Here is a 9696-nt window from a genome sequence, read left to right as displayed (position 1 = left end):
AATTCTTAATAAGGGGTCAAATACTGAAAATAGGTTAGTTATCATTTTCAATTTAATGATTTAGTTGATTTTTGTGAAATCTGAGATTTAGGAGATTTAGGAATTATTGAGTAATAAAAAGTAATTGAAAAAATAATAAATAAGCTTAATCAACCAAGAGGGGCTATTTGTGGAATTAAAAAATATTAAATATTTTAATAATTTTAGTTTGACATACTAATGTTATATTTTAACTAATTTTTTCATTAGAAGTAAGTGCTAATTTACTATTAAGTGGTTTAAGAGACCAGTCATCTAATGATGAATTTACTATATTTGTAATTCATTTAATAAAGTGATTAATAGGAATACTTTCAATTACGATTGGTATAAAACTGTGATTAGCACCACAGATTTCAGAACATTGTCCATAAAATAAACCTGGTCGATTTATTCAAAAATTGGTTTGGTTTAAACGACCAGGAGTTCCATCAACTTTTACACCTAAAGAAGGAACTGTTCAAGAGTGGATTACATCTGCTGCAGTTACTAAGATTCGAATTTGTAAATTTATAGGTAAAATTACTCGGTTATCTACATCTAATAATCGAAATCCATCTGTAGTTAATTCATTTTTTGGGAGTATATAAGAATCAACATTTATAAAATCTGAATATTCGTAACTTCAATATCATTGATGTCCAATAGTTTTTAAAGTTACTGAAGGTTCATTAATTTCATCTAATAAATATAAAAATCGTAAAGAATTAAATGCAATAAATAAAAGTACAATAGCTGGTAGAATTGTTCAAAATATTTCAATAGTTTGGCCATGTAATAAATTTCGATTTGTATAATTATTAAAAAATTATATTAATATTAAATAACCAACTAAGGTAGTAATTATTACTAAAATTATAAGTGTATGATCATGAAAGAATGTAAGTTGTTCTATAAGAGGAAGGCCAAGAGCAGCTCATGTTGTCATTTATTTATAAATATTCTAATAAAAGTAAAATACTTTATATATGAAGCTTAAATCCATTGCACTAATCTGCCATATTAGAAATCTGTTAAAATAGGCAATTCAGAATATCTATGTTCTGCTGGAGGTGCATTTTGTAATCATTCAATTGAAGAATTTAATTTTATTGGATAAATTACTTGTCGTTGTGAAATCAAGCTTTCTCAAATACTAAATAAGAAAAATAAAATTCCTAATAATGAAATAGAAGATCCAATAGTTGAAATCACATTTCATGTAGTGTAAGCATCTGGATAATCTGAATATCGTCGAGGTATACCTGCTAATCCTAAGAAATGTTGAGGGAAAAAGGTTAAATTTACACCAATAAATATGATTAAAAATTGACTTTTTAATCATTTTGAATTTAAAATTAATCCTGTAAATAAATGGTATCAATGAAAAAATCCTGCTATAATAGCAAATTCAGCTGCTATTGATAATACATAATGAAAATGTGCAACTACATAATAAGTGTCATTAAGGATAATATCAACTGATGAATTAGCTAAAACAACCCCTGTGAATAGAAAAAGAAATCCTAAAGTTCATAGTATAGCTGGTGAATAGTTTAATTGAGTTCCATGTAGTGTAGCTAGTCAACTAAAAAATTTAATTCCTGTGGGTACAGCAATAATTATAGTTGCTGAAGTAAAATAAGCTCGTGTATCAACATTTATTCCTACTGTAAATATATGATGTGCTCATACAATAAAACCAAGAAGTACAATTGCTATTATTGCATATATTATTCCTAATGAACCAAAAGTTTCCTTTTTTCCTGATTCTTGACTAATAATGTGAGAAATTATTCCAAATCCAGGTAAAATTAAAATATAAACTTCTGGATGACCAAAAAATCAAAATAAGTGTTGATATAAGATTGGATCTCCTCCACCAGCTGGGTCAAAGAATGATGTATTTAAATTTCGATCTGTTAAAAGTATTGTAATAACTCCTGCTAATACTGGTAAAGATAGTAATAATAATAATGCAGTTAATACAACTGCTCATACAAATAAAGGTATTCGATCAAATGTAATTCCAATTGATCGTATATTAATAACTGTTGTAATAAAATTAACTGCCCCTAAAATAGAAGAAATTCCTGCTAAATGTAGAGAAAAAATAGCTAAATCAACAGAGGCTCCTCCATGAGCAATAACAGATGAGAGAGGGGGGTAAACTGTACAACCTGTTCCAGCTCCATTTTCTACTATACTACTAACTAGTAGTAATGTAAGAGAAGGAGGTAGTAATCAAAAACTTATATTATTTATTCGAGGAAATGCTATATCTGGTGCTCCTAATATTAAAGGTACTCATCAATTTTCAAATCCACCAATTATAATAGGTATTACCATAAAAAAATTATAACAAAAGCATGAGCTGTTACAATTACATTATAAATTTGGTCATCACCAATTAAAGCTCCTGGATGTCCTAATTCAGCTCGAATTAGGATTCTAAGAGAGGTTCCTACTATCCCGGCTCAAGCTCCAAAGATAAAATATAAAGTTCCAATATCTTTGTGATTTGTTGAAAATAGTCATTGTCGCGATTAAATGGCGATAGACTGTAAATCTATTTATAAGAATTAATTCTCTTTAATCAATTAGGCTTTATAGTCAATAATGATATTAGACTGCGATTCTAAAGGAGTAAAAATAATTACTAAGGCTTAAAATATTTAACTTATATTTATAACTTTGAAGGTTATTAGTTTTTTATACCCGAGCGCACTTGTGCTATATTAATTTTGTTCACATAACGGTTGTTTGTAACAGCCAAAACGAATCGAGATAGATATAGACAAATGTATACATAAATGATCAGGATGAAAAAAGAAATCGATTAAGCCATGTCTGTCTGTCCGTCCATCTGTCCGTCTGTCCGTCCGTCCGTGTACACGATAACTCGAGCAAAAATTGAGATATCTCAACGAAATTTGGTATATAGGTTTCTCCTAATCCAAGGTAGGTTGGTATTGAAAATGGGCGAAATCGGACTGTAACCACGCCCACTTCGCATATAACGGTAATTTCCATAAATACGAAAACTGCGATATTTTAGTAACTACTAAAGATAATTCACTCAGAATTGATATTTACAATAATTTTTAGACGAGAAATAAAAATATTATAAATTTTTGGAAAATGGGCGTAGCCACGCCCACTTATGGTTACATGTGTATATCTTGGTAGCCGCTGCACCGATTTCTTCCAAACTTGGCACAGTTGTTGACCTTGATACAGTATACTAAATGGCCGCAAATTTTAAAAATCGGACAATAACCACGCCCACATCCCATATAACGGTAATTTTCAGACATACGAAAACTGCGATATTTTAGTAACTACTGAAGATAATTCACTCAAAATTGATATTTACAATAAATTTCAGACGAAAAATAAGAATATTATAAATTTTTAGAAAATAGGCGTAGCCACGCCCACTTATGGTTACATGTACATATCTTGATAACCACTGCACCAATTTCTTCCAAACCTTCCACAGTTGTGTTGGCCTTGGTACAGCATACTAAATGGCCGAAAATTTTAAAAATCGGACAATAACCACGCCCACATCCCATATAACGGTAATTTAGAGAAATACAAAATCTTCGATAAATCAGAAAATATTAAAGCTAATTTATTCAAAATTGATACTTCCAACAATTCTTTACCTAGAAATACGTTTATGGTAAAATTTTGGAAAATGGGCGTGGCACCGCCCAATTATGATCACATATATGTATATCGGTAACCGTTCTACCAATTTGTACCAAACTCGGTGTGGTCATTGTGCTTGCCACATATAAGCAAAACGTTGGAAATTAGTGAAATCGGACTAAAATTACGGCCGCTTTTCATATAACGGTAAATTTCAGAAATGCTTGAAAGTTCAATATTTCGAAATTGAAGGACGCTAATTTACTCAAAATTGATACACCCCGGCTTACCATCTAGCGGTAGGTTTCGGAAAGGTGAAAAAACATATATTTAATACTTGCGCCGGGTATTTAATGTTCGGCTCCGCCCGAACTTAGACTTTCTTACTTGTTTTAACTTAAAACCTTTTTATAAATATTTAGACAGTAAAATTTATTTGCAATTAAAAAATAAAATAAATTAAAGAAATTAAAATGTTGAAATAAAAAAAAAATAATATACATTTAAATGAAAAATTATTTATTTGTATATTATTAATTCAATTATTTTCAGAATAATTTAGTATAAATGCAGCAAAACATAAACGTAAATAAAAAAATAATGTAATTAAAGTTATTATAGTTATAATTGTTATTAAAATATATTGATTATTAACAATTAATAATTGAATAACTAATCATTTTGGTAAAAATCCAATAAATGGTGGAAGTCCACCTAAAGATAATAAACTAAAAAATAAACAAAGTTTTAAAATTTTTGAATTAATAAACGAGTTAAAAACTTGATTAATATGATATATTTTAAAATTGTTGAATATAAAAATTAATCTTAAAGATAAAAGTGAATATATAGAAAAATAAATTAATCAAGTTGATTCACTAGCTTGTATAGCATCCTAAATGGTTAATTGAAGAGAAAGCTATTAATTTACGAATAGAGATTTGATTTAATCCTCCTAATGAACCTATTACTGTTGAAAGAATAATTACTAAATAAATAAAATTTCTTCAATTAGTATAAGAAATTAATACAAGAGGAGCAATTTTTTGTCATGTTATTAAAATTAGCGCATTTATTCATGATAATCCTTCTATTACATTTGGAAATCAAAAATGGATTGGTGCTGCTCCACTTTTTAATAGTAAAGATGAATAAATAACTAAATAATCATCGGATAAACGGAAATTAAGTTACGAACAGCTATACGGCTCAACCAATGAAAAACGCGTTTTTATATCTTAAGTCCAGTTTTAAGGGGGTAATCAAAATTCTAAGAATGCATATTTTTTGTGCTCCACTAACTTTAGCAGTCACATAGTGTTATAATCGCGACGAAATCCTTGACGGTGGTACCGGGAGGGGAACGGTACATGACGGTAGGAGGTCTAGTTTGGGTTAAAGTCTCACAATGACGGGGTTAGGCTTTCGATGATTCCTTCTCGAAAAAAAACATGCGCAGTAAAAAGCTAACCAAATATTTAAATCGACGAATAGTTTTATAACAATTTTTGAGAACTTCTGTTTATGTGTTTTTTTACAACATACCTCTATTGGTTACAATAATTTTAAGCTATAGTTAAACATTTTTTAGTAAGTAATAGTTATTGGTTTTGAAAAAAAAAAAATTTTATATGAGGGCCCCCCTATATTTCCTTCTGGCTACGCCCATGCTCGTATACACATACACATACTCTGTATGCAAAATAACTTTCTTCAACTGTAAATAAGCTATAAGTCCTCAGTCGCAAATGCTTATAAATAACCATAGTTATGTTATAATTTAGTTATAATATAATTACCTTAAATATATAAAGCCAAGAAATGTTAAATGATCTCATCTCTGTGCCTAAGACTATATCTGCATTTACTTATTTCTTGTTCGTTTTAAAATGTACAGTGTATATATATGTATGTATGTATGTAAATGTTTTGTATGCGAAACATTTAATCTTATGGTTATTTCGTTTCTAGCAAAAAATGTTGCCCTTGCACGGTGCGAAATGTGTTTGATGTTACACTCAACCCTGTAAAAGGGCATTCGTTGCCTTCTTGTCCTTGTCCCGCCCACGCATTTCATAAAAGTATCGTTTTAAGCAACCATCTAATTTTCAGGGCAACCATCACCCCTGACAAAGCTTCAAAGGGCAGAAACTGTGCCTTTTTTGCCTTACAAGAGTGTGAAATTTTAAGAAACGAACACACAATTTTCTCACCATTTGCCCTTATTTTATACTTTCAGAATGCTTTTTTGTAATTGAAATTTATTTGGCAGGTTGTAAACGATTTTGGTCGGATTTGGGAAGGAAATTGGTAGGGGGAAAAATTGTTAATGGCAACGCTGGTGCCGGGTCACAGTGACATCGCGGAAAACGTGGCTGATGACCTGGCGTTGGAGAGGCACCCTTAAAACGTTATCTCCAGATAAGGAGCAACTAGGGACGCTTCTGTCCTCCTGTGGTAAACTCTTGGATGGTTGGGCCTAGTGTGAGCTTCGTACTCGCGATATTGAAATTGCATACTTTACTAAATATCTAATAAAATGGACAAAAGAAGCTGATGCTCCTTTTGTGACATAAAATAGGAAAATAAGACGTGTCTCCGCTGCAGAAAATGTTTTTATAAGGCACTTAAGGCACTGTCATAAGTTTTCGAAAACAAATTACAAAAAAGTGTTGACTCTCACAAAATTAACCATTATTTTTAACATTCGCATTCGCTTTCGCATTCGCAATAATCAATGCGAAGCTTTGTGAATGCGAATATTTTGCAAGTGCACTGATAAAACGTATATCTGGCAAACAAAATGACAAATTGCAGCCAATATTTTTTCCTGTGGGGATGCTACGTTAAAACTGTCCCCCTATGTCCCTCTTCTTTGTAATTTAAAGTCAAAAAGTAAGATCTTTAATAGGTATTTCCAGGGGAAATGTTCAACGTCAAGCTATAAAGGTAATCGACTATTTGCGCGTTAAAAGATAACCTTTAACTAGATAAGAGTTATGTAACTATCTAATATTATTTGCTAAAGATCTGTTGAAAAAACTGGATGCATTGCTAGCGGTGTACTTAGTAGTAATTAATTGTGACTGCCTGCAACTAGGAAAAGTCGAGCTCAGCTAATTAAAAAACGAATTACAAGCTATTCATTATAGGTGCACCTTTTCAAGAAGTCACCCGGGAACTAAGCAGATCTGAGACCTTCACCGACCGTGACGCCAATAATTCAAATTATTATAAAATCGGGGTGCTTTTTAACAATATAACAAGATTTTAAACTGATTCGGCTGGCAGCCACAACTTTCAAAACAGAATTTTCTTAGAAATTTTCATTCCTAGAAAATAACAATTTATTTGCCGTATCGAACTATTTAGAACCTCGCTATAAGCACACATTTCCAAACCAGTCCCAGAAGAAAGGATTAAAAATGAATTACGAAAACTAAAATCGAACAACGCTGATGACGTTACAAATTCTGAACAACCAAAAGAATGAGAATGAAGACATTTTTGGAAAACAATGGAAACGATCTTGCTATGATGCTAGATTGTGAAGGAGAAAGTCAGGAGGATACATCCGACATTTGCAGCCCCGATGCATTTTTTAAAAAGGAATTATTACACCGCAATAAAAAAAAAAATAAATATAACTGCAAGTCCTCTCAACTGGTGCAGCGCCAATCGAAAAGAATTTACAATTTTGTCAAGATTCAAGTTTTTTAAGTTTGTCGCCTCGAGCGAGTAGTTATTAACCCAAGTTGATCCCGTGTTGCCATATGGCAACGCAAAATACATCATGTTTAAGAGGGTGTAAAACAAAAATCGCTTACTTCAAAATGCTTATATGTACGTTAACTAACTCCTAAAATGTGTATCTTTCGAAACGCTTACGGTTCCGTCAGATCTTTGCTGTCTATCGAGTGTAATGCAAGTGTGTTCTTTAAACAAAATTAGAAGTGACAAAAAAACATCAAAATGTCATATATGAAGAAGTAAGCATTAATTTATAGAAAGCATTTTTTTGTTTACAAAACATGATAGTGACAAAATATTAGTTTAAACATTAGGTACTCTATTGGTAACAAGTAAGAATAAAAAACAATCGTGCGTGCTATATAATTTAAGTGTTTTTTAAGTCCGTTGCCATATGGCAACACGGGGCGTAATGTGAACTGTTCCTCTTTTTACCAAATTTTGATATGTTCGCTAACCCGAATTGACCCCGTGTTGCCATATGGCAACGCAAAATACCATCATGTATGAAACGGTGTAAGCAAAAATCGGTTGTATGTATTTTTGCAGTTTTGCAGGTGGTTAACTCATTTCATCTAGCTCTGAACTGCCTAATCATAGTGTTACAAGTGTTGAAGTGGTATACAAATGTAGTTTGTCTGTTCCAAGGAAAACTAGTGGCGTTTTTTCATTCTCATCTGCTACTTCATTATCCTAGATTCCCTTGTGACCTGGCAACCCATAGATATGTAGCCTTTTATCAGCATCTAGCTTGTCAATGGCTTCCCGGCTGCGAGGGACGTTTATGGATGAAATACTATATCAGGAAACTGCCTTGATTGCCGCCTGGAATAGGTTTAAGTTTGAATTGATTGTCGTTTCGGTGAGGGCTAGCTCTCAGTTATCCTCATTGCGAAAACCTCTGCTTGAAATATGCTGCAAAGGTCAGGTAGCCTTATTGTCCGCCTGACGTTCAGTTACCGGCAGTTAATCCCGGCACCCACTCCCGTAACCATTTTAGAGCCGTCCGTGAAAATGTTTAGGGATCTAGGGCTAGGTTTCATTTCCATCCCTCTTCCTCAATCGTTACGCAAAAAGTTCGTTTCCACTTAAAGCTAGGTGCCATGAAGCCTGTGCTGCTTGTGCTTCCCGCCCCAATTAAGTGGTGCCCAAAGGTTCTGAAATTTAATTTCCCTATGACCGTCAATCTACGAGCGGATTTCGCACAGGGTTTTTAAAGAGCAGCCGTCGAAGTGGATATCAGCGCTCCCGCGATGCACAGTGCCGCTAGGCGCTGCACCTTCTCCATAGGACCGAGGCATAAGGACTTTTGTGTGGCATTCCAGCACACCAAAGCGCCATAGATCAGTATTGGCCTGACTATTGCTGTGTAGCACCAATGCATCAGAGCAGGTGACAAACCCCAAGTGACTCCCAGCATTCTTTTACATGCATAAACGGCGTTACTGGTTTTCTTCTCTCTTTCTTCAACATTGCGCATCCACAGCAGCTTACTCTCCAAGACTACTCCCAAATACTTTCTGTGGTCTCTAATTGACAGCTCGATGCTAAATACCTAGCCTCGGGGGTCTCCACACTAGGACCTTATATCTTTTTGTGGCTACACCACTGACCCATACAAATTGACAAAAAAACTTCTTTGTGCTGGTGAAGCATGTAAAACTATAGGTTTCATTAACTTCTTCATCCGCTTTGCACGTAGAATATGCATATATTATAAATAAATTATTAAAACTTATAAACAATGTTTCTATTATTTCATATTTTTACCAAATACTGTCCTCTAACAATCCATCTGGAATATGCCCCGTGTTGCCATATGGCAACGGCCGATATCGGATGAACTATACTACTCCCACAGTTTTAGTCATATTTTTTCCTTTACTTTAACGCTACTTTTACCCTGTATATAGGTGAAACCAAAAAAATCTAAAAAAAATTTATCTGGGACAATTTGGGTTAAGTGGCGCAGGTTTGATTTACGACCCTTTAAGAAACAGACTGCAACTCGAAAATGCAGCAACATTACTTTTTATTAAATACAATATTCCAATTTTTTAATTTAAGTACTAAATATAAAAAAAACATTATTAAAAATTACTAACTTTTCCATTTTTTATTTACCTAAATCACCTAACTTACTTACCTAAATTATTTCTTAAAAGTACTTGACATCCGCATTCGCATCCGCATCCGCGGATGTTAGCTTTTAAACATCCGCATCCGCATTCGCATCCACGGGTGTCTAAAATTCCACATTCGCAACATCCC

General features: G+C 32.9%; 1 pseudogene; it reads right to left on the bottom strand.

The window, feature by feature from the left end:
• Nucleotides 1-954: 954 nt before the first annotated feature.
• LOC118754385 lies at nucleotides 955-2564 on the bottom strand (annotated as a pseudogene).
• Between the last annotated feature and the right edge of the window lie 7132 nt (nucleotides 2565-9696).

The sequence above is a fragment of the Rhagoletis pomonella genome, unplaced genomic scaffold (genome assembly GCF_013731165.1).
Source record: "Rhagoletis pomonella isolate Grant_MI unplaced genomic scaffold, Rhpom_1.0 Rhpom_scaffold_03814, whole genome shotgun sequence".
In the NCBI taxonomy this organism is placed as follows: domain Eukaryota; kingdom Metazoa; phylum Arthropoda; class Insecta; order Diptera; family Tephritidae; genus Rhagoletis; species Rhagoletis pomonella.
This window is presented reverse-complemented; position numbering and strand designations above follow the sequence as displayed.